General features: G+C 38.2%; 2 long non-coding RNA genes across 9 annotated transcripts in view; one reads left to right on the forward strand and one right to left on the reverse strand.

Moving 5' to 3' along the window:
- Positions 1-21187, forward strand: part of LOC144281223 (uncharacterized) — a 49116-nt gene extending 27929 nt beyond the window's left edge. The window contains exons 2-3 of the long non-coding RNA XR_013349739.1: positions 666-735; positions 21091-21187. This is a non-coding gene — a long non-coding RNA (uncharacterized LOC144281223). The remainder of the gene's footprint in view (positions 1-665; positions 736-21090) is intronic.
- Positions 1-25218, reverse strand: part of LOC144281222 (uncharacterized) — a 68229-nt gene that overhangs the window by 23182 nt on the left and 19829 nt on the right. For 4 of the 8 annotated variants that reach the window (XR_013349734.1, XR_013349735.1, XR_013349732.1 and 1 more), the window contains 3 exons: positions 22892-22949; positions 16797-16945; positions 14418-14587 (listed from right to left, as the gene is read on the reverse strand). The exons of 2 other annotated variants lie outside the window; for them this stretch is intronic. This is a non-coding gene — a long non-coding RNA (uncharacterized LOC144281222). The remainder of the gene's footprint in view (positions 1-14417; positions 14588-16796; positions 16946-22891; positions 22950-25218) is intronic. 2 more of the 8 variants (XR_013349737.1, XR_013349733.1) reach the window with 1 other exon arrangement.

Consider the following 25218-nt stretch of genomic DNA (forward strand, 5'->3'; position numbering starts at 1 on the left):
ACTGAATAAATAAATGAATGCCTGCCTTGAGGTTGGAGCCCTCATCTGGTTCACATCTGTATCTCCCTTCCTCTGTTCTTGAGTCACTTCTTGCTTCTGATAAGGCACACGGAGGATAAGGCAGGGTGTGGTTACACGAGAAATGGCCTAAACTTGCCTTACTCAGAAGGAATGCATGCAAGTGTCATGCTGATCATGCTATTGTCATAAGTGCTGGGTATAAGAGAGACGAATAGATACATTTTGATCTCATCCCAATCTAGAAGTTACTTTTCCCAAAAGGACAAATTCAGCATAGCATTATTGTGGCATATACAGCAGGAAGCAATATTTTTAATAATAATTCTGTTGTTGTTGTTGTTTACCTAAGAAGAATTGACTGAACAACAGCAACAATGATGACTAATTTTTTTCCACCTATAGCTACAAAGATCTAATTTCAGAAACAGAAATTCTGGTGAATTCTATTTGCTAAGCATTAAAAGGTTCACAATGCTTTATAGTCATCATTTTATTTACACCTCATGGCAACCTTCTGATGTAGGTAATTTATGGAATCCTTTTCCAACAGCAATGTCTTGAAGATAAACATTTTCCATAAAACACAGGTTTATGAGAATCAATTTTTTTTACTTATTTTTTTTACTTTTATTGTTATTTTTTAGCACTGTGGTGACTTGCAGGATCACAATATGTGTGGACTTCCCAACAATATTAAGTAGCAGGACAAGATAGGTGAGTTCACTGTAGCCAGCTCTCCAGACCTACCACAGCCTGCTGTGTGCAAAGGCCACCAACTGAGTGAGTCTCTGTGGGATGGGGATTGCATTCTCTTTGCATATCTATGATCAAATGAAAAAAACTGTGCTTTTTATCAGACAAGGAGATATTATTTTACTGTAGCTTTGTTTCAGTTTCTGTTTTTTTGTTTGTTTGTTTGTTTGTTTGTTTGTTTGATGGCCTATGACCCTTCAGATCTTGGTTTCTTCTATAGGTAGTATTGGAAAGAACTTTTACTAGTAATTCCATTTTACAGATGAGAAAATAGAAATGCAAAGAAAAGGTTAACTATGTTACTCAAAGTCACATAATTAGTAAATGTTAAGGCCAGAATATGGAACAACAACTATAGATTCACTAAAGAAATTAAAGACAAATGTTATTTTATCTGAACAAAGCAGAACACAAACTCAGAAAATCTGACCAAGTCTTTTCAACATGTCCCTTTGAGGAAGGGCACTCTACTCAAGTAGAGTGGGTCCTTAATCCAAGGTGATATATTCCCTTAAAAGAAGAAGAGAAGAGAGTCACATACCATATTGAGACAGAGTCAGAGATTAGAGTCATCATGTGTCTATAAACCAAGGTATGCCAAGGATTCATGGCGACCACCATAATCTAGGAGAGGAGCAGAGAACAGATTCTCCCTCAGAGCCTCCAGTAGGAATCAAACTGCTGACATCCTAATTTCAGGCATTTAGCCTCCAGAACTGTGAAAAAATAAATTTCTATTTTGTTAAACCACTCAATTTGTGGTGTTTTGTTACAACAACCCTAGGAAACTTATGTGAAAATCTTATCCACATGAATATCTGCACATGATATAAAGAAATGAGCTATCAGGCCACACAGAGATATGGATAAATGCATACTGCTGAGTGAAAAAGCCAGTCTGTAGGAGAGAAGCTACCTACTGTATGACTCCAATTATATGATATACTGGAAAGGACAGAATTCTGAAAATGAACATGTTTAGCTTAATATAGATACAGAAAATTACATATAAAAATATAGCTATGCAAGCACACAGAGATTAACGTATATACATATATTTCCTTTCTCTGTTAATTGAAAGGGCCTAAAAGCAGTGACATCTCAGTAGTAATGAGCATACCTAGGACCCAGAGCTTGGTTTCTAATACCATTCCTTCTCCAATGAAAAGGGCACTGGGGCTCTTTAGAGAAATGACTGATTCTAAGACTGGAGCAGGAAATATACATGATGAGTCTGGAGCATTTTGTATGGACAAAAAGTAAGAAAGCACACACACACACACACACACACACACAATCCTACAATTATTGGGATATGTCAAAGGGAGACAGGAGCCAACTGAAAGGGTTCCCAAAAGCCAAAGTAGAAGAATCTGAACAAAAGAATAAATTGACTTGTGTAAAATAAACCAAAGGTGTAAAATAAACATGTGTGAGTCCATTCTAATATAAATAGACAATAAAGAAATAAATGGGCAGGGAGGGTGAATTTCATAAGCAGAAGAATTTTAAATTTAGCAACTCCCAAGTTGTACATCAATATATAATGCTATGCTTAGATTGCCAAGTGATTCTTTTATATAGAACCTTAGTTCACACAGTGACTTCTTAAATACAGTTGCTTGCTCAAAGGTTATTAGTGTCTTTTCTGATTATCTTTATACCAGGTCTGTACATGCACTTAATAAATATTTAGTGCAAGACTGACTGACTGAATTAATGAGTGAATGAAGCCCTAAAGAATGCATAATATAAATTATGGTATTACATTTATAAACAGGAAATGATATTTCTGCTCTGAAGGAAATAAAATTAAAACAATTTTCCTCAGGTAGTAGTAATAAAGGTGGTTAGAAAAACAGAGAATTTGAAAGCTGTGTTTTTTTACAATAAATAAGCCTGGATGTGGGCTAAGGGACCTAAGTCTGAGATCTAGCCTAAATATTCCCTCACTGTTTAACCTTGCAGGAATCTGTAGCACCAATGAACTTCAGTTTCTCCTTCCACGAAAGGAGAAAATAATTGTTACCCTGCCAAACTCATAGAGCTGCCGGGAAGATCAAATGTACTCATGGATGTGAACATGATTTATAAAGTGAATACACTATGGAAAGTAATTATTGTTTGAGAGTGTTGAAATGGGGAAAGTGCTTCAATGTGAATAGGGGGCAGTACGGAAGTTAAACAGGCCAAGAAATATATTAAAATCTACATTAAATAAACACCACGCAAATGAACACACACACACGCCTGTGAAATCCATTAGGTCCGGAAGAGCTTCTGACAAAATTCTCACTGGTTGAGCGGAGGCTGGTTGGGTTGTACTTAAGATGTTTCGTATCACACCCCTACCTAAGTAAGGCACTCTATGAGGACAGAGGAAGGGGAGCAGGGATCCAGAATATCTCAACAGAACTGTGGGTCTCCTGTCCACTTTCTATCTCACTGATATTTCCCTCCAAGGAGAAAGAAAACATTTCCCACTGTGGAAGCAGATCATGAGAAAACGTTAAGCATTTTTAACAGGACTGGTAATGAAAATGTTCAGGTTTTAGGGTGTCTGGGTGGTGCAGTCAGTTGTGCATCCAACTCTTGATTTTGGTCCAGGTTGTGATTTCAGGGTGGTGAGATCAAGCCCGACGTTGGGCTCCATGCTCAGCAGGGAATCTACCAGAGATTCTCTCCCTCTGCCTCTCTTGCCCATTCTCTCTCTCAAATAAATATTTTTAAAAATGTTAGGGTTTGGAGGACATAGGATTTGAGGAAGGACTGGTGTCTGCCAAAAGATGGATATGTCCCAGGTATGGAAAAACAGAGACCACTAGAGTGATGTTAGACATCTTTTTTTCATATAATTCAGGCTTACCACATTTTATGATTTAGAAGGTTTTGTAAGTTGCTTTTCTCTACAAACATTCTAGGGTGCAGAAAATATGCCATCTAGGGTATACTCTGACAAGGGGAATATCTTCCATTTTGGTGCAAAAATAGTAAACAAAAAATCATAACAATAACAAATGCTGCTAATATTTACTAAATACTATTAGTAGCATTTTTTACAGAATGTAAGAATGTTCTGGAAACATTCTGTAAGAAACCTGACTTACTCAGTGCTGATTCTTGTGGCGAGGCTGAGTAAGTATCCAAATCACTGTTTGAAGAAAAAGAAATTAAGAAGAAAGACTACATACAGCATGCCCAAGGTCACAGAGTTAGTGACAGAACCAAATACTGTTCCTTTACACCACACTGCCTCAAACACATTTTTAGAAGGGTGGTCAGCCATTTTTGTGGCTACAGACTAATCTCATATGCTAAAATTTTGCATGGTGATGTGGAGAAAATAAAAGTTTACAAAGCACTTACTATGCTCTACACACATTGCATACCTGGGTTTCATTTGATCACAGAGTAGCACTATGAGGTACATGTCTCTATGTCTGGATAACATGGGGAGCTGAGGACAGGATGCCTTCTAGCAATATCCTCTGTCCTCCAGACCATACACTGCTCTGCAGGACACTTTTTATTTTTATTTGTTCATTTTATTTTACATTACAGTATTTTATTTATTTTATTTTATTTTATTTTATTTTATTTTATTTATTCATTTCATTTCATTTCATTTCATTTCATTTCATTTCATTTCATTATTTCATTTTTTAGTAGGCTCAATGGCCAGCATGGAGCTCAACTTGGGGCTTATCCTCACTACCCTGAGATCAAGAACTGAGCTGAGATCAAGAGTTAACCAACTCTTAACCAACTGAGCCACTCAGGCGCCCCTTAGGAAATATTTTATTTTTAGCTTTTGTCAATAGCTGACTTAAATCATATGAACATTGTACTCTACTCCTGCTCCCTGAAGAATGGAATCCCCAAATTTTATCTTTGTTGACTAAACCATGCTGGCATATCTTCAGCTATCTCTCTTCTGGGCAGTCAGATGACACTTTGCATCCATTGTGTTTCTTCTCTGCACAGGAAAAATTCCATCCAAGTAAGTAATTGACAGGAAAAATTCCATCCAAATAAGTAATTGGCCGTTTAACGTAACCTCTCAAAATCTTCATTTGTTAATGAATGCATGTGTGCTTGAGCCAACCTATTGCATAATTATGTGCTGAGTACCTCTTGCTGCTTTGCACATGTGGCTTCATAGTGGCCAGCATATTTCTGGTTTTCCCGGCAAACAGCATTTTGGTTTGACATTATTAGGTTCTGCTTTCTAAATCTTTTATAACTGAATATATGAAAAATACAAATAATGATTTAAAAAAAATAAAGCTGACAAAAGAAATATGCACTGCTTTGCATCACTGAAGACCTAAGTACATATGAATAGAATAAAGGTAGAAAAGGCACACATGTAGTTGCATATACTGTTTTGGGAACTAAGACTACATTTCTCAGAGGGAGATAAACATGAGGTGAATAGAACAACCCACCCAAATATCCACATCCCCTGGCTTCTTTACGTTCCACAGGAACGCAAGTCAACCTGAGAGTCACATAAAATGTTGCTGCTGACTTTCTTCCCACCATCTTGGAAACAACCGCAGTGTAGTCTTCTGTTCCCCTGCTCTGCAGGGACTGCATTGGAGATGCCAGCCATGTGGCTCTGACCAGCAGAAGTCAGCCAGAAGTAGTTAGGTAGCACCTAAAGAACGGTACCCACTACAGATATGGGCTCTGTGGGTGAGTTCCTGTCCAGTGAAATCCTCTTCACAGTTCCAGAAGTGTCGAGGCAAAATGATGCACTCAACACACAAGAGTTAGAAGCACATAGGTCATTACTATAGAAATGATGGTTGAGTGATGGCAGTGACCAACCAGGCTTTTGTTCCAGGCTAAAAATGGAAGAACTATGTGGATGAGGGAAGGATACCTATATCCCGACAATGTCACCCTGTGTGATAATAGGAATGGCAAAGGGAGTGATGACAACAACTATGAGAATCTTATATAAAGGAACCTCAAACCTCATGGTGGTGACCAGAATCACCCAATCCCATAGGCATTTCAAGAAACCTGCTCTGCTGGGCCACTCCTTGTCATGAAAGAGGTATAGAGCATGTTTCAGCATTATAGTTCTGGAAAAGGATCTGGTGCTGTGGAGAAATGAGGTGTTGGGCAAGAAGACCAGTGAACCTGGTTGTCAGTAGGACCCTAAAAAGAACCAGACATTCAAGCGAGGAGCTGTGACTGAACAGGGGCAAAGAAACTCAGGTAGAGTAGTCCAAGCTGCTCTGTGGGAAGTACTGTCCTGGGGCAAATATACTTACTGTCCCTAAGGAATTCACCAGATGTGATCACCTACAGTGATGGCCCACATACATTGAGAAAGGAGAAATAGGACTCCTCATATATATTTGTGTCCTTGCCGGGGCCACTTGGGTGGCTCAGTGGTTGAGCGTCTGCCTTTGGCTCAGATCATAGTCCTGGGGTCGTGGGATGGAGTCCCACAGTAGGCTCCCCACAGGGAGCCTGCTTCTCCCTCTGTCTGTGTCTCTGTATCTCTCTGTGTGTCTCTCATGAATAAATAAAATCTTAAACAAAAAAGAAAGAAAAACATTTGTGTCCTTGTCACAGCAAAGTGTCCATGACAGGACACAGCATAAAACAGATCACTGCACCACCAAAGAGGCAGCATCTAGTAGAGAAAGGAATTTTGATGATTAGAGCTGAAAGAGAGGAAAGCATATAGGGTATGAGCCCCAAGAAAGCCAGAGAGATGGCATCTAGGTATACACAAGTAACTGACATCCGCAGAAGGAAAATTGAAGCTAGGGGATGTGTAGTTGGCAGGGCTGGCGTGCCAGGGCTGATCTTGCAAGAATTTGGAGGTAGGGACAGCTTTGGGAAAGAATGGAAGAGAGAGAGAGAGTGACTTCCAAGCTTGGGGGAGGTCATGCCGACACTGGGGGTGGCTCGTGGGAAAGCAGGAGTATAGGGTGCTTACCCATGCAAGAAATGTGTAGAGGAGCAGAGAAGGATCATAGGTTTCAGTATGAAACTATGGGCATATCTTCCTCATTATTAAGAACACACAGTTGCTTTCTAACTGGCATAGAATGAGCTGGAGAATATTCCTCATTGGACAAGTGGCTATTTCTCAGTATGTATGACAGTGCTATGGAGATCTTAATTACACTAATAGCTTCAAATTATAACTTTGTGTACTGCACAAGCAGTTCCTTACCATGCTCTGAATGAATTATTTTTTTTTCTATAACTTTTACTATCAGGAATCTAAGTTTGTCATTCAGAAGCTGTAGCAGGTAGTGCAGTGGGATTTGTCAAGTAGCGTGGTGGCTACCAAGAAGAAAATAATTCTATTGTGTCATCCGCATACAAGTTCTTGTGGCTGATTTCCTGCCTAAGCCTTTTAAAACCTGGAGGCATCTACCGTAAAAAATGGCAGTTGACTTGCCATAATTTAATTAAATGTGTATGTTCTATTATTGGAAGTGACCCTAGAGAGACAGTTTTATATGAGCATACATATGTGTGTCTGGCATTTTTTGCAAATATTAACCAGTCACGTAAGTAAACACACACACACACACACACACTCTCTCTCTCTCTCTCTCTCTCTCTCTCATCAGCGGATTACTATTTTTGCAGGTGTTGGGACAGGGCAATTGCATCCAGGTCTTTACAGAGAGCTTTCTAAGTGCTGTGTGTGGCTGCTGACTTGAACTCGCCTCTCTCAGTGGTCTTGGAGCCACGAGGAACAACCCCATCCCCCACATTCGCCACTGAGTTCATCTTGACACCTAAGTCATTGGGCGATGCCAGATACCATGTTCCCTGGGCCCTCACTTCACCCAGTGGACACAGAATTGGCCTAAGGGTAAATAAAAGAGTGGCTATAAAAGGGCTTTGTTATGTTTAAACCTGATCCACGGATGTGCAGGGATAATGTAGAAATGGAAGAGAACCTGTGGAATTCAGCATCAGGGACTTTCCTCTGTGCTTTTGAGATTAGGGGTGTGGGTGAGGCAGTGACCACATCAGATCCTCTAAAACCTCCAAGCCCCTGACTGAACAAAGTAGTTTACTCTTCTACTGTAACCACTCTTCAAACCAGACAACACTTCAAACAGCCCCCTCTGACTATGTCAGTCTTTCTTGGCCTCTTTAACCAGCTCTCATTATCTCCCCAAATTCCCACAGCATTTTATCTGATTGGCACACAGCCTAACCTTTCATCAAGGACTTAAACTATAAATAGAGCTTCATTTTTTCCTGACTCGCCTATAGGCTCCTCAGTAGCATAAATATTAGGTCTTTTCTTTCTGTTCCTTGGGTAGTACCCTAACTCGGAACTGGTCATAAGGTAGTACCTTAATAATAACATTTGACTAACCACTAGTGTTTGACCTATTGGCCCATCTATCATCTCGAATTTCTTCCTTAATCTGATGCTGATTGAAATACATAGTGAGGATGCGAAGTTCCTCCTCTCCCAATTTCTCTGTTGGTAATTGTACATCTGGTTTTTTAGCTCTGAGCATTTCTTATAATTCATTTCCTAGTTTATTATCAATAAACTGCTCCTTTCTTCTTCTCTTTGACTCTGGGTGAAAACTTTTAGGCTCAGACTGAAATCATAACAAATTCTCAGAAAAGAGGGTTTTGTTTTGTTTGTTTTTTTTGTCCTCAGAGGAACTATTGTTATTTTAATTCGTAATTATAATTACAGCACTGCTCTTTGGGATAATTCTCCAATACCCCCAAACTACATTTTCGGTAAGCGTGTTTTGTTGTTAATGTACCATAGATTCCTGGGAAGAACTAAGCTATTAATTTGGTATATTTAGGTTTCTTGCCAGCTGGAAGAATTAGTTTCCGATACTTTTAGAGTATATTTAATAGCTCATTGATGCTTAGCTGAATTTTAAACTGGGATGGTTTTAAAATTATGAGTCATAGAGAAGATTGGGGAAGAAAATGGAAAGTCTGAATTCCCATATGTTATTTATTTCTGGCTTCCTTTAAAGTATTATTCTTTAAAATCTGAATAGAATCAGAATGAGAAAAATAAGATTAAGGTTTAAGAGGATGTGAACACTATCCTGGATACCACAGATATATAGAATAGAATTTAGGATATAAAATAGATCTCACAGATATACTCTGAAACTTTTGACAAGTCAATCCTTTGGTGCTCAGTTTGAATCCATGTGAGATAAGGAACAAAGAAAATTCATCTATATGCTTTCCTTCTTTCTCTTCATTTCCCCTTCTCTCCCTTTCATTCCTTTCCTCCTTTTCTAACAGTTGTTAATGAAAACTCATAAAATACAACAAAACACAACTTCACTTTGTCATCTCCCACCATGACTTTAACTTGAGTTACGTGGAAATAATTTTTTTCTCATTCTGGGATGGAAGTTTGAGTAGATCCCATACAAGTTTTTCAAGTTCATTCTTAAGTAGTGATGCAATCCTACAGTTGTTTTTCAGACAAGAATAACACAAATTTTAATATTTCCAACCAGTACTTGGATCAAATGAATGCTTCATTCAAATATTCAACCTGGAATAAGATGTCACCCCCTCTCTTGTGGCTTGTGGTTTCCTGCAGTCTGCCTTTGCTGACAGTGAACTATCTTCTCCTTTCTACCCCCCACTTGTTCTATAGAGTCATTATAAAGAAGAGGGTTTTTTGTTTTGTTTTGTTTTGTTTTGTTTTGTTTTGTTTTGCAGAAAAATATGAATCAGCTTCATTCTACTTAGTTCCTCTATCTCTGCTTCACTTCTGTCTTTGGTTACTTTGCCTCTACTGAGATGAGAAGGGTGATTAAGTAGACATCACGTCAACCAATTCGGTTATACTTTCTGCCTTTGGCTTTGTTGCTGCCTGGCTTGATTCTCTAGCATTTGATGTCACCCTGTCCCACAGAGCTCTCATTCTGAAGTTAAAACTCTGCTCTTGGGATCCCTGGGTGGCTCAGCTGTTTAGTGCCTGCCTTTGGTTCAGGGCTTAATCCTGGAGAACCAGGATCGAGTCCACATCAGGCTCCCTTCATGGAGCCTGCTTCTCCCTCTGCCTGTGTTTCTGCCTCTCTCTTTCTGTGTCTCTCATGAATAAATAAATAAAATCTTAAAAAAAAAAAAAAACTCTGCTCTATCAGCTTCTCCCCATATCTACTTTCTCAGAATTATAAAGAGGATGGTAACTTCTCTTTCAAAGATTGGCTGTGGTAATCATACCTACCTACTTGTCACATAGCTCAATTGGGAAATCTACCTCAGCTTCACAAGCTCCAACAGGTGATGCTATCTGACACTACCTAGGGTGACAGGGTAAGATTTCATATAATCTTGGGTCTTGGTGAGTTGTAGTCCAGGCAATTAGCCTTCCTACCAAGAATCCCATGTATACCTTTGGTTCTGAAAGACATATTCCTCCATAGATTGAAGATTGCCTGGCCCCTTAGTAATAAGTAAAGTGTTGTCCTGAATAAGCTTTAACCATGGAAGACTCTGTCTCTACGGAAGCTCCCTTGTTTTGAATTAGACAACTAATGCCTTAATGTAATTAATGACAACGAATTAACCAGATTATATAACTTGTTGGTGACCATCTTTTTTTTTTTTTAAGATTTTATTTATTCATGAAAGATACAGAGAAAGGGAAGCAGAGACATAGGTAGAAGGAGAAGCAGGCTCCAGGTAGGAAGCCTGATGGGGGACTCGATACCAGGACTCCAGGATCATGCCCTGAGCCAATGGCAGACACTCAACCACTGAGCCACCCAAGTGTTCCGTTGCTGACTTTTTTAATGGAAGAGGAGTTTCTAGGGATTCCAATGACTGACCATCAGAAGGCTTCCCCGGTACCAAACCTCCTCTTTTCCCCAGATCCAGGTCTCCATGACACCATGGCCACCTATTTCACTGGCTTCTTTGTCCTAGCTCTTTCCTGGAATATGCAGAATTTGGGCCTCATTCTGACTTCCTAGAAAGAAGCCAGATTTTTCTCAGTCTTCTCAGATGGATCTGAGTAGCAGAAAGTACTTCTTTGAAGATTAAAAGTATTTCCACCCAGAAGAAAATCTATTCTCATTTACATGTACTTTAGCTTAATAATGGTGTTTAATCAACTTTAAACCATGGTGCTTGAAAATAAAAAGAAAATAGGAAGAGGAAGTACATTCATTTCAATAAAATGTAGGAAACAAAGATAAAATCATGTTTTCCCAACTCCTTAAATCATCTTTATCAGTCTCACTACAGGAGGATTTAATTTGAAAAGATAACATGCATTGACTGTGCAGTGGATCTTTGGGTATTTGACAGATGAATGAGGTCACTAACGAGAAGCTTATCTTTCACAGAGGTTAATTCTCAAGTGGAGAGATTTGTAGACTGAAACTCGGTGTTTGTGTCATTATAACTGGCTTTATTTCCCTTTCTAAAGATCCTGTTTAATATAAGTAAAAACATTAAATAAAAGCATATACTATAGGCATAACTTTTTGACAAAGTGCCTGAAATTTTGGCGAATATTAGTATGGTTACAACCTACTGTAAAAGACCTTTCCTTTTTTTTTTCTTTTTTAATTTCCATCATTTTTGCCCAAAGTGAATTTACTGATAAAATTAGTAGGAAAATAAGGATGATTTTTATTGTTGGCATATTTTGATCACTTTCCAAATTGTGTTGGGAAGAAACACACCTTGCTTTTTTGAAAGAAAAACATAAACTGTTCTTTAAGTAGTTACAACTCTGTGTGTGTGTGAGTGCATGTACATAGGGCAGAAAAGGTTCAAGCATTCCTTTCCTACCAGCAAAGAACCCCAAAATGTAGTCTCTCAAAGTATCTTTTTCCCCCTGAAAAATAATAAGAGGATTAAAACCAGTAGTAATCATCTTCATAAGTCAGAACATTTCAGTGTTCATCTAGCCCTCATTTTGCACAGTTAAAATGAGATTATTGGGTAAAGTAGTCTGTGTTTCCACTAGAATTTGACTATGTGCCTAGGACATTAATGATCTACAATGATCGATCACTAAATATATTGTAGAAGTTTTTCTTTGTTTGCTTGATCCTTATTATATTGGTATGGGGTACTAGGTGGGAGGTAGAAAATTATTAGCAAATAAGCATAAATCTTTCCTATACTCTTTAAATTTATAGCCAGTTGTCTTGTATTATTAATCATATATAGTAAAAGATCACACAACAAATAAGAAATGGTCAGGGGCACCTAGGTGTCTCAGTTGTTTCAGTGTCTGATCTTGGTTTCAGCTCAGATCATGATATCAGGGTGGGGAGACTGAGCCCCAGGTTGGGCTCCCAAGCTCAGCTGGAGTCTGCTTGGGATCCTTTGCCTCCACCTCTCCCTCCCTCTTTGCCCCTCCCCTCACCCCTGCATATGTTCACGCTCATATTCTCCTCCTCTCTCTCTCTCTCTCAAATAAATAAATAAATAAATAAATAAATAAATAAATAAATAATATTTTTCAAAAAACAAAAAAAGAAATGGTCATTAACAAAAGAACTATGAGGTCATTTCTATAGTTTGTCGAACTAATGAAAATTTATGCTTGTGGCTCAGATCACAGATTTGTGCATTATGAAAGAATATAACTTCAACGTTTCTAAGAAACTTTAAAGAAAAATATTACTTAATTTGGTTCTGTATTTTAGTCATTATTATGTGCACTGTGGAACTAATTAGTTTAACTGTTTATGGTGCCCAGGAGAAAATATTGAAATGTCTGCTTCAAGTTTGAGTATTTGGACTAGATGATCTCAAATGCCCCATGCAGCTGCCCTCTCTGTACATTCTAGAATTTTAAGTTCACATCTTCTGCTCCTACCTACATTTCATGGCAGGCTGCTAACACCATTGCATTGAGAAAATAGGCATACAGGAGGGGAAACAGCAAGCAATGTCTATTTAACGTTAAACGTTGGAGAGAGGAAAAGCCTATTGGATGGACTATGAACATCCAATAAATATTCATTGGGATGAAGCTACTGTGAAAACTTACACATATAAGGACTAGATGCCTACTACTGTGAGGTAAGAAGCCAAGGGAAGCATAATGTCAAGGGGTTAAGTGAGTCCTGGGTTGTACGTTTGCCAGGGAAATTTTCTGGGACAGGTTACTGCGCATCTCCAAGCCTCTACATTCTGGTCTTCACGGGAAGGATGAGAGTATGTGCTTTGTAAGATCACTATGGGGTGGGGTGAGGGTTGCTTGGGTGGCTCAGGCAGCTAAGCATCTGCTTCACCTCAGGTCATGATCCCGAGGATCCTGGGATCCAGCCCTGTGTTGGGCTCCCTGCTCAGGGAGAGGTCTGCTTTTCCCTCTCCCTCTGAACTTCTCCCCTGCTCATGCTCTCTCTCTCTCTCTCTCTCTCTCTCTCAATGAATAGATAAAAATATTTTTAAAAATCACTATGATGGGGATCCCTGGGTGGCTCAGCAGTTTAGTGCCTTCCTTTGGCCCAGGGCGTGATCCTGGAGTCCTGGGATCGAGTCCCGCATCAGGCTCCCTGCATGGAGCCTGCTTCTCCCTCTGCCTGTGTCTCTGCCTGTGTGTGTGTGTGTGTGTGTGTGTGTCTCATGAATAAATAAATAAAATATTTTAAAAAATCACTATTAGGATTAGATGAGACAGCATATGGAAAGCAGCTGCTCAAAGTCAATATTCAAAACGTATTTGTCCTTTGTTGTTGTCCTCTAGTGTCCTAACCTGTTTATACACACTTAGAAATGCTCTACATTTCATGTCTTCCCCCAATGTTTCATACTAACCAAGCATATCACAGTTATCTATGCAACAGAATAGTTAGAGATGATTTGGAAAAGGTGATGTTTTAGGAGATCAATCTTCCCAGAAAGCATTCCCCCACCCCAACCCACTATGTCCTGAGTTGTTGTTCATCCCTCCCCCTACAAAGTGGGCTTGGACCTTTTTACTCTGCATTATGGGGGAGTAAAGCACTCTAAGTAAGCATCAAAGTCAATTTCATCTCTGTTCAATTCTCACAAGCCTCTTTTTGCAAACAATAATCCTGCAGGACATCTCATTATTCACTGGGATAATTGTTTCAAATATCAAAAGCTGCATAATAAAAATAAGAAAAATCCTTATTTTTAGAAATTGTACCCTGGCTGTGCTGCAGACTGATCTGGGGAAAGTGTAGAGATAGGTTAGCAGGCTGATGGAACATTCTACAGGAGACTTAATGAAGTCCTGAACCGAGGTGGAAGACACCAGAGAAATCAACAGAAATTCCTATCAAACGTCTGGAAGTGAACTTCTCCAAGGAGGCGGTCAACCTTCAGTAATTACCCTAAGAATGAAGTAAAACTGTTTGCGTCTACATGTGGTGCGTGCTGGAAAAAAATCATTAAATCATGCTGCCAAAATGGGAATAAACGTTTCCGTGGGTTATGAACAGAACTGCACAGAGATTTCAGTGGCCTTTCATTTGTTAGTAATCTCCTAATGACTCAGCCTGGCAATGGCCAAACGCTGCTGTTCTGGGAATCGATGGCCTTCTTAACACAACACAAAACTGTTGCTGTGTGGATACCCATGAATTTGTTGTTCTGACCTCCAAAAACAGCAGTCATGATTGAGTACCTACTATGTACCAAATTCTATGTACCTTTAGGACAAATTTGCCACTGTAATTAGGTCGTGGATAAGAAGTTTGAGACTTCAACTGCTGAGTGACATGTTCAGGATTATACAGTCAGTACATAGCCAAACTGGAATGTCAGACCAGACGGTGTCCAGTTGTAAACCTGTTTCTTACTCCACCTACCAATTCTTCCTCTGTAAAGAAATAAATATATGTGTGTATATAATATATATAAAGTGTGTATATTGTATATACATATATAATATACATATATGTTTCTTTATTTGTTTATATATAGTATATATAAACACAATTTACATATGATATATATACACAATAGAAATATTATGTATATATACAGTTTCAATCAGCTACTAAAATTACACAATAGAGATAAATATATTGAGTTGCAGTGACATTACCAATAATTATTCACTGAAAAAAAACTATGATGATGCAAAACCCTGTATACAAATGTGCATAATAGCTTTATCACGATAGCCAAAAAGCAGTGATGGCCCAGCTGTCCTTCAGCGAATGAATGGATAAACAAAAGGTGGTACATCCATTCAGTGGAATATTACTCGACAACAAAAAAGGAATGAACAGTTGATGTAAGCAATAACTTTTATAAGTCTCTAGGGAATTGTGCTGAGTGACAAAAGCCATTCTGAAAAGGTCAATTGTGTATAACTATATATATAGTTGTATAACTATATATATATAGTTAGTATATATAGTTTATATATGTTATACATATATATATAATGTTCTTGATATGACAAAATTATGGGAATAGGAATTAAATTAGTGGTTGCCAGGATTTTGAGATTATGATAGGCGTGGTAGGAGCAAGATGCATGTGATTATAACAGGGTAGCACAATAGGGGTGGTGGACACATGAATCTATATGTAGTAAAATTAGAAATCCACACATATACAGAAGTAGAAGTAAAACTAGGGAAATCTGAATAAATAAGATCTTCAGATTGTGTCAATGGCAATATCCTGGCTGTGATATGCTACAATATTGCAGGATGTTACCACTAATGGAAATTCTGTAAAAGGTACTCAAAATCCCCTAGTATTACTTCTTATATTTGCATATGACTATACTATATGATTATTTCAAAATAAAAAGTTTAATTTGAAAAAAGATAATGACATTAGTGGGATGTTTAATGTTAATGATGATTTAAAATAATCTAGGAAAGATTTTTAGAATGTATGTATAATCAAAAAATGCTCCTTTTGAAATACATAAAAAAAATTTTATTTTGCTTTATCTAAGTAATTCAGAACAATTTTAGAATAACAGAAAGAAATTACCTACCGTTTGCCTGCCCAATAACAACTTAATATTTTGGTATACATTCCCTTGGACAATTTTCTCTACATCTGTTACACACCTTTTTGTCTTTGCTTTATGAAATTGTTATTATTCAGTTTCTATGATTGAGTTTTTTCCATTAATAATTACTGGCAACATCACTGCAACTCAATATATGTGTGTAATTTCAGTAGCAGTGTGACATTTCTCTGGGATAAATGCCCAAGAATTCAATCGCTGGGTCATATGGTAATTGCATGTTTAGTTTTATAAGAAGCTGCCAAACTGTTTTCCAGATTGACTATACCACTTTACATTCCCACCAGTTATGTATGAGGATTCAGTCTCTCCACATCCTTGCCAGCATTTGGTGTTGTCATGTTATTGTTTCAGCCATTATGATAGATGTGTTGTGATATATCATTGCTTTAAGTTATAACAAGTTGAAATTGTTTAAAAAACAATTTTAAGATAAAAAAATTAAGGGGCACCTGGGTGGCTCAGTTTTTTAAGCATCTGACTCTTGGTTTCAGCTCAGGTCATGATCTTAAGGTCCTGAGATTGAGCCCTGCCTTGGGCTTCACACTCAACTCGGAGCCTATTTGTCTCTCTCCTTCTGCTCCTCCCCTGGCTCGTATTCTCTCACTCTCTCCCAGTCTCTCGAATTAAATAATAATAATAATAATAATAATAATAATAATAATAATAATTAGGATTCTCAATGCTCATTGAGGATAGAAAAGATATCCTTTCATACAGTGCTTTTAGTCAAATACATTCCATTTGACATAGGAAATCCATTTCTTGGAGTCTACCCTCCATGTAAGGAAAGAGATTTCCTTTATTCTCATTTCAAACCCACCAAGTCACCTTCTGATTATTTAGCATTCCAAAACAATTTGCCATTAGTTGAGGACAGTTCAGGTCATGGAGTTGTCAGCCTCCCCGTGTTCAGGACAGTTCTCTTTTTAGTGCAAATGAAAAAATTAGCATTCTGGCCCATAGGTGAGAGCCCTCAGGTCAGTCCATGTAAAGCTGTCATAGAGATAGAATCTGAGCTGGGCATACTGACCCGTATGATCCTCTGAGCCCACAGGCATGAAGGCTGGACCCAGAGCCTTAGAAGGTTTTCCAGAATAATAATGGTCGGTGGAGAGCCTCAGCAGTGAGCTCCACCCTGGGGGATACTCAGCGGTTATACTGGCATGCAGTTGGCAGCTTCTGCAAGAATCATGCAGATTTATAGGTCAGTCTTTCATGGGAGAAACTTGATATCCATAGATCTGATCACAGTATTTACTTCCAAAAACAAGCAAACAAAAAATGAAAACTTTAAGTGATAAAAGAGTTTGGATTTTTATCTTAATGGAAACTTTTCTTCCTAATATCCTCTCAGATTTAGTTCTGGAAAATATTTATGACCTTTTTAGGTGTAAAATTAACGGGCTGAGTACAGAGATTATCAGCAGGGTCAAAGTTATTTCTCCCTGAGAAAGAATTCAGAAGCCTCTCTCATTCACTTTAAGTGAGATTAAAAGAGAAATTGAATAAGACCTTCAAAATTCTCTCTCTCTCTCATTCTTGCTCTTCCCTCCCCCTTCCTTCTACCCACCTTCCCTTCCTTCTGTCTCTGTCATACACATGCACACACACACACACATACACTGGAGGCAGATGAAATACTATATTATTTCTAATGGAATTAGTGTACAAACCCCCGGATACGTTCTTTGCTTGAGCATCAAATATATTCAACTTAGACTTGCCAAAATCAGATTTAAGAATTATAACTGTGTGTTCATGAATGAAGAAAGAGTTGTTAGTCGGGGCAAACATTGTCTCATTGATTTCTCCTCTGTGCCATTAGTAAAATCAGTTACTAATCCTTGGAGATTACTCAATAATTATTTCCAAAATATCTAAGGTAGGATTCATGAGACGCTATGTTCATTATGATGAGTGTCTAAGTGTCTTATTGCTTTTACACTTCATTCTAATTTTTGGTGTGTGCCAGACACTTTTTTTCACTTAAAAAATCTTTACATGTATTAACCCTTTTAATCCATATAATCCTATTTGGGGCTGCTAAAATCTGCCTTTCTGGAGAGGAATAATAACTTTTCATAACTTATCTAAAGTCTTACAACTAGAAGGGGTGGCGCCAGTCAAAATCCAAACCTAGCCAGTCTCCACTAATAACCCTTGGGCTCCATGGACTCCTTGTACCTAGTCCCTTCATGACACTTGCTGAATAATCACATGCTCAATGGTTACTGATAAATATAAGCAACTGGTATTTCCCAAACATCTAAAATGCCTTGCCTCTATCAGGGAAATCACAGCAAGTAAGGACTAGTAAGCAAAACTAAAGAACATGAAGAGTGAAAAAGAAAGTCTGTCCTGAAAGTCAGACCCAGGGCTGACCTTTGTAGGTTTGTGAGCTGTAGCTGCAGGAGATCCCCGACTGAGGGGGTAAATGAAGAACTAAGTCCAGCTTTTCTCAGCCTGCGTGGACAGGAGGGAGGGGACCTCATGCAATGCTTCTAAACCTAGGATGCAACTTTTTGAATTGGCAAGCTGTGAAATTTATAAAATTCACCCAAGGATCCAGCTAGAAAGAATCTCTACCCAACTTTCAGGTATGCCCTGAACTCCCTGAGTGATCTTGGACAAGCCTATTTTTTTTAACTTCTTCTTACTCCTTCCATTTGGGAACCTAAGCACATGATTCTAGACACTGCACTTGAACTTACAGAATGAGCTTTACCCTTCTTTCAGCTTTATTGAATTATAATCGATAAATAAAAATTACATATGTTAAAGTATACAACTTGATGTTTTGATACATGAGTATGTTGTGAAATGATCACCACAATCAAGCTAATTGTCATGTATATCACCTCACATAGTTACTATTTTCTGGATGCAAAGCTAGAATGCAAAGCTTGAATTCTGTGTGCTGGAGTCTTTTAGGAAAAGACTCACACACTGAAGGACTTTCAAGCTCTCACTGTAAGACTATTTGTAGTCCCTGAAGGCAAGAAAGATAGACAGAGAGATAGAGAAACAGAAAGAAGGGAAGGAAGGAAGGGGGAGAGGAAGGGGAGTTGGGAGGAGGGAGGTTGGAAAGAAGGAAGGAAGGAAGGAAGGAAGGAAGGAAGGAAGGAAGGAAGGAAGGGAGGGAGGAAGGAAGGAAGGAAGGAAGGGAGGAGATATAAATTATGGAATGGAGACCATACTCACTCAATTGGGGTCTGACCTATCAAAGGGAAAAGCCTAACATTTCAGAGCATGAGTTTTACTTGTATTTTACAAAAGCAAATTCTCCCTCAATGAAAATTCTCCAAGGACTGAAAATATGCAAAAGAACATAAATCATGTCTTAAGATGTTTGATTTATAGTCTGAGGGCTTAGCAACAGATCTACCATAAAAGGATTGTATGTTGTCATTGTTTAAACTCCCTCATATTAAATATGTCATCTTTAATGGTAAGACAAGTAAATTTGAAATTGATTTTGAATTGAAGAAAATTGGAAGGGATTTACTGGAATCATTATATTGTCAAGAATTCTTCACATTCTCAATAATTCAAAGGCTAATTATTCTGATTGCTCAGACATTGCATTTTGCATCTTCTTGTGGCCTTTCTCTTTTGACCACCTCATTAGTGTCTTCTCTGAAGGATGGGCCAGGGAACAGAAAGGGCACTCTAGTCTGGCTTGGTGGGCAATGAAGATGAGGCTACTGACCATGTGAGATTTGGAAACACTCCAGGATTGCAATTGCCTGTAATCAGCCCAGAACCCAGCTCTCTGTGAATTCAATGTGTACTGTAAACATTTAAATGGGAAAAAAATTCATTATAAATGCATAAACATATGTTTTTACTAAACCATATTCCATTTTCTCTTAATAAACGCATATGATATACATCATCATTTAAAGTATCTGTGATATATAAACAAATAAAGTCTCTACTTCCATTTTCTTCTTTTATACCTCCTTTTTCCTTAGACTGCTAAGTCTGGTACTGGGTTAAATATATCCTCCAAAAATTCAAGCCCACCTGGAAACTGTGAATGTGACCTTATCTGGAAATTGGATATTTGCTGATTTAATCAATTTTAGGTGACATCCTACAGGAGTAGGGTGGGCCTGGAATTCAGTGACCGGTGTCCTTGTAAAGAGAGAGATCTGAAGACACAGAGGAGAACATGGGAGAAGATCACATGAAAATGTAGACAGAAGTTGTAGCTACGCTGCCTCAAGCCAAGAAACTCTAGGGATTGGTAGCAACTACCAGAAGCCAGAAGAAACAAGGAAGGACTCTTCCCTAGGTCCTCTGGAGAGAGCATGGCCCTGCTGACTCCTTAATTTTGAATTTCTAGCCTCTGTGACAGTGAGAGAATAAATTGTCTTGGCTTCAACCACCCAGCTTGTGATATTTTGTTATGGAACCCTAGGAAACGAGCATGGACAGTATCTAGAGATTTTGCCCCTTGGCACAAGAGTATTTAGGAACGTGAAGGCACCATCCTCACACCTGGAAAAGGTGAGGTGCAAAGAAATAAATTGACACAGAAAGGAGATCTCTGCTTGCAACTTAAATGGATGCAGCCTAATGAGGTGCTCCATGTTCCCACCCCTCTCAGCACATCTTTCTATGTTCAAATTGTGAACTTGATTGTCTACTAGACTATAAGCTCTAAAAGATAGTGTCTAAGTTTGACTTATAACTGCCTTATCCCCAGTGCCTCATGTAGTCTCTAGCATACAGTTATCAATCAATAAATACCTGGGGAAAGAAGGAATGGGGGGATGGAGAACAGCATGGAGGGAGGGAAACAAAGCCAAAGTCCATTAATTAAGTTGAATTGTTCTAATGAACCTACTTCCAAAAACATTGATGATGTCAGGAAAACCTAGATACCTACTTCTACGTTCACAGTCTTACTAATGAGTGATTCAACCTTTATTTTAAAATATAATTTACCATTTGTGGTAATGAGGTCATTAAATTTTACATCATTTATAATGCTCAGCATTAGAAAAATGAGATAATAATAGACTTTTAGTGCTAATAGAGATTTTAGAAATAATCTTTTCTTCCCTTGTGTTGTCTAAATGAAGAAATCTAGTCCCAGAGAGATGAAGTGGCGGGATCCATGCATCCTAACCCCCAGCTTTGTGTCTTACCCTCTCTATCCTGTTGTCTTGCCAGGGCATGGAAGGTGATATAGGAGGGATGCTGCATTTACAGGAGTATAACTTCTAACCCTTATCTCATCCCACATTGCAGAACATTGAACTTGAATAGAAGCGGACTTCTTAAAGTGAAGATTTTCTCTTTTTTATCACTGACAGATCCTCACAATGAAAAACAACAAAGTGGGATTTGTACTTGTGTCCAGTACTCCTTCAAATGCAGGCTGTGCCCTACAGCAAGACCAACTTCTGTGTCACTCAATGTCTTCATCAGAACAAGGTAGTCGTCATTCTCTTTTGCTTTCTAATTTCTGACTTAAAATGCTGCTGCTGAGAACCAAAAGACAGGCTGACCATGAACACTCTGCACTATGTTCCCCATACTCTTGTTATCTAGGGTTTCTGAGGATCAGAAAAAAGGCCCCAGGTCTCTGGCCAGCCTCACCTCACCCACTGCCTTTCTGACTGTGGCCCACACTGCATCTTGGGGGCTCATCTCCTTCTATTTCTTCATCCTCACCAATGAAAACATCCCTGGTGGTGTTCAGTGAAATGTCATGTCAAGCTGATTCAGTCTATTGTTTTTCTAATTTAGAACAAAGATAAATGTTAGCTCACTCTGGCAGACAAACAGTCCTCTGACATCAGAGACCTGTGTCTCAGGCCAAGAGCTGGCAGGATTTTAAAATTTACAAAAGGAGTTGCTGCAAAACTACCCAATTTCAACATGGGGATTGTCAAAGTTGATTCCTTGAAAGAAAAAAATAATAATAATGGAATTCATCCTGCAAATAATAACAAATCTGAAATGTATTCTTTGCATCAAAAAAAGCCCCAAACATTATCAGGGGTCAAATCTATTTTGACCAGCTTGCCTTTTGGATTACTCCAATAGCTGGCCCATACATTTAGTCTGCTTACTGATAAACAGGCATAATTTAAATAACATTGGGATTCATTTTCCAAGCATTTTATTAGCTTCTCTGAATTGATTAATGCTTCATAAAATCTGCTTGAGGGGAACAAAAAGATAGTGGTTACATTTTGTTTTAATTTTCAATTTCATAACTTTACTAATTTATATTACAGTGCCATCTATTGGAGTAAATGTGCTTTTTCCATGGGAGTCAGACAAAACCAATCACTTGGTTGGCCTCAGGAGAACCACCAAATTAGTTTATTAGTAGGAATGACAATTATTCAAAAGGAATATTAAATTTCAGCACAGCATAAAGCTCCATAAAGAATACAGAGGCATAGGTAGTAGCAAAGAAATAATTACATGTATGCAGTCTAAATTATTATATCGTATTGAGATACGGCTCTATCAAAGAAAGCATTGCAGCAACATTTCTTGATTTCGAATGCTCATACCCTCTTGAAAAATGTGCAATGTAGATCATCAAAGCAAATGAAATTTGCGATGAGGGACACTCCCCTGACACCTGAGAGATACCGAGATGTCTGTTCTGTGCTGCCCTTGCACCCTTGCATCTTGTAGTGACGCTCAGTGTGAACCAGAAAAAAAAAAAAAAACAACAGTGTATAGTTTTCATCAGCTTGTGTGTCTGCCAGCTGCCAGCATGGGTGTACTGTGGATTTAGGAGGTCAAGGGCTACACCTTCTCAGATCTATATTCCAGCATCACGTGTACAACTTGGCTGAGCATTGGTTTCCAGGGCACACGGAGAGTCTCAGAGAAACACAGTTTTCAGACTTCTCTCCTTTGTCAGAATACGATCCTTCCTGGCTCACGTGAAGAGAAGTGCTCACTGGTAAGAAGGCGTGACATATTCAAGGGAGGCAAACATTGCAGCTCAGATTTGGACAAGGTTTAATGCCATCCTGATCTGGAAATGCTAGTACTAATTTTGGAGCTGCAGAATGAGTATTTAAAACATTCAGCTCATGGTTTTCATCTCTTTTGCAAATATTACTCTTTGTTCTGTATCGTACTTACCTTAAATATTTGTAGAAAGATTGTGCCAAAGGGAGGATCTTCATTTGAAAACCTAGGTCTGGAAGAAATCATTTTTCAGATCTTTAATTTTCGTTGGTAAAATCCCTCACAATAGATTTTCCTGTAGATATCTTTGAATTCACAAATGGTCTTTTCTCCTCTTTAAAAAAAATCATATGCCATTTCTATTATAAGTTTTACTTTGGTGATTTTTCCTGGGATGTGGAAGGTCCTATGATTTCTGCATTTGGGGGTAAAGTGGAATGCGGAATGCAAAGCTTAGTAATAGAAACGTATCTTCACATCTTCTGAATTCAGATATGTGATGGAACACTACTGACATACTGATACTACCCATTTATGTTCTTTCCTTCCTCCATCTCCTGAGCCTTTTCTTTTTTTTTTTTATAATTTTTATTTATTTTTATGATAGTAACAGAGAGACAGAGAGAGAGAGAGAGGCAGAGACACAGGCAGAGGGAGAAGCAGGCTCCATGCACCGGGAGCCCGACGTGGGATTCGATCCCGGGTCTCCAGGATCGCGCCCTGGGCCAAAGGTAGGCGCCAAACCGCTGCGCCACCCAGGGTTCCCCCTCCTGAGCTTTTTCAAAGAAAATATTCCTTTAGACAAAACAAAAGAAGGACCCTATTGTAAGAACTATTTCACATTAAGACAGTAATTTTTCATTAATTTACACCTAAGAAATTTTTTCCAGCTACTCTTTTTTTAAAGACATATATGTATGTATATATGTATGTTTGTATTTGAGAGAGAAAGCATGCACTCTCAAGAGGCAGGAAGGTCAGAGAGAGGGAGAGAGATTTCCAGCAGATTCTCCACTGAGCATGGAGCCCAATGTGCAGCTCTATCTCCTGATCCTGAGATCATGATCTGAGCTGAAATCAAGAGTCAGGCACCCAAACAACTGAGCCACCCCTGTGCTCCTATTTCCAACTACTCTTAAGACTCATCCCTTGGACCAGTCATCATTTAAAAATATTTTTCCTGGGCAGCCCGGGTGGCTCAGCGGTTTAGTGCCGCCTTCAGCCCAGGGCCTGATCCTGGAGACCCAGGATCGAGTCCCACATCGGGCTTCCTGCTTCTCCCTCTGCCTGTGTCTCTGTCTCTGTCTCTGTCTGTCTCTCTCTTTCCCTCCCTCCCTCTTCTCCTCTCCCCTCCCTTCCCCCTTCACACAGTGCTCTCTCACTCTCTCTCTCTGTGTCTCTGATGAATAAATAAATAAAATATTTTAAAAAATATTTTTTCTTTGATTTTTCAAAGCAGAAATATAATCCTAAGAATCTTAAAATTCAACTGGAATGTTTTCTAGGATTACCAAATTTGTATATTACATTGGATAATACCCAAAGATAAAGTTTGCAGGTTATTATCTTTAGATTCATTGTGTTTTATTCAAGAAAGTAGTCAAAAACAGTTTATCAAATTATGCCATTAAATAGTTCAATTAGTGTTATTTTTCCTCTTATTTTTTCTTAAACACAATTACTTTTTTTTAAAAGATCTTATTTATTTATTTATATATTTATTTATTTATTTATTTATTATTTATTTATTTATTCATGAGAGACCCAGAGAGAGAGGCAGACAGAGGCAGAGGGAGAAGCAGGCTGCCTGTAGGAGCCTGATATGGGACTCAATCCCAGGACCTCAGAATCATGACCTGAGCCAAAGGCAGACACACTCAAACTCTGAGCCACCCAGGTGCCCCCAAACATAATTACTTTTTCTACTTCCAAAACAAGATAATATGATCATTGTCAGATGATTAGAGGTTTTTTGCTATGTACCTCTTTTTAGTAAATGAAATTTCGGATAAAGTTTTATTTCAGTAAGAGATATATCTCTACTTCCACAATAATAAGGTTTTGTCATACACCTATGTCATTTTGGTAAACTGTGTACTATTGACAATGATAATTATTTAGCTCAATTCAGAGGAAATTTATAATGTACAAGTCTCAGGAAATAAAAGAAATATAAAAAATTCCAATTAATGTATACATTTTGATTATATGATGGAGTGATTAGTAAAAGATTTTTAAACTTAGATGACATGAGAATGGAAATTATGGAAAAATTGGAAATGAACAATGAGTTCTAAGGAGAAGACAAAATGTAAGTTTTCTATGTTGGGGAAGAACTTGTTCATTTATTTTCAAATTAATATTGGGTGTATCAAATCACTGGAGAATTTTATATTTAACTAAATACAATTAAATATTGAGCTAATTTTATTCTTAAATGTTAATATTTATAGTATGACAGATATCATAACCTTCCAAGATAATGAAAAAATGCCAAGATT

Source organism: Canis aureus, chromosome 12 (assembly GCF_053574225.1).
Source record: "Canis aureus isolate CA01 chromosome 12, VMU_Caureus_v.1.0, whole genome shotgun sequence".
In the NCBI taxonomy this organism is placed as follows: Eukaryota; Metazoa; Chordata; class Mammalia; order Carnivora; family Canidae; genus Canis; species Canis aureus.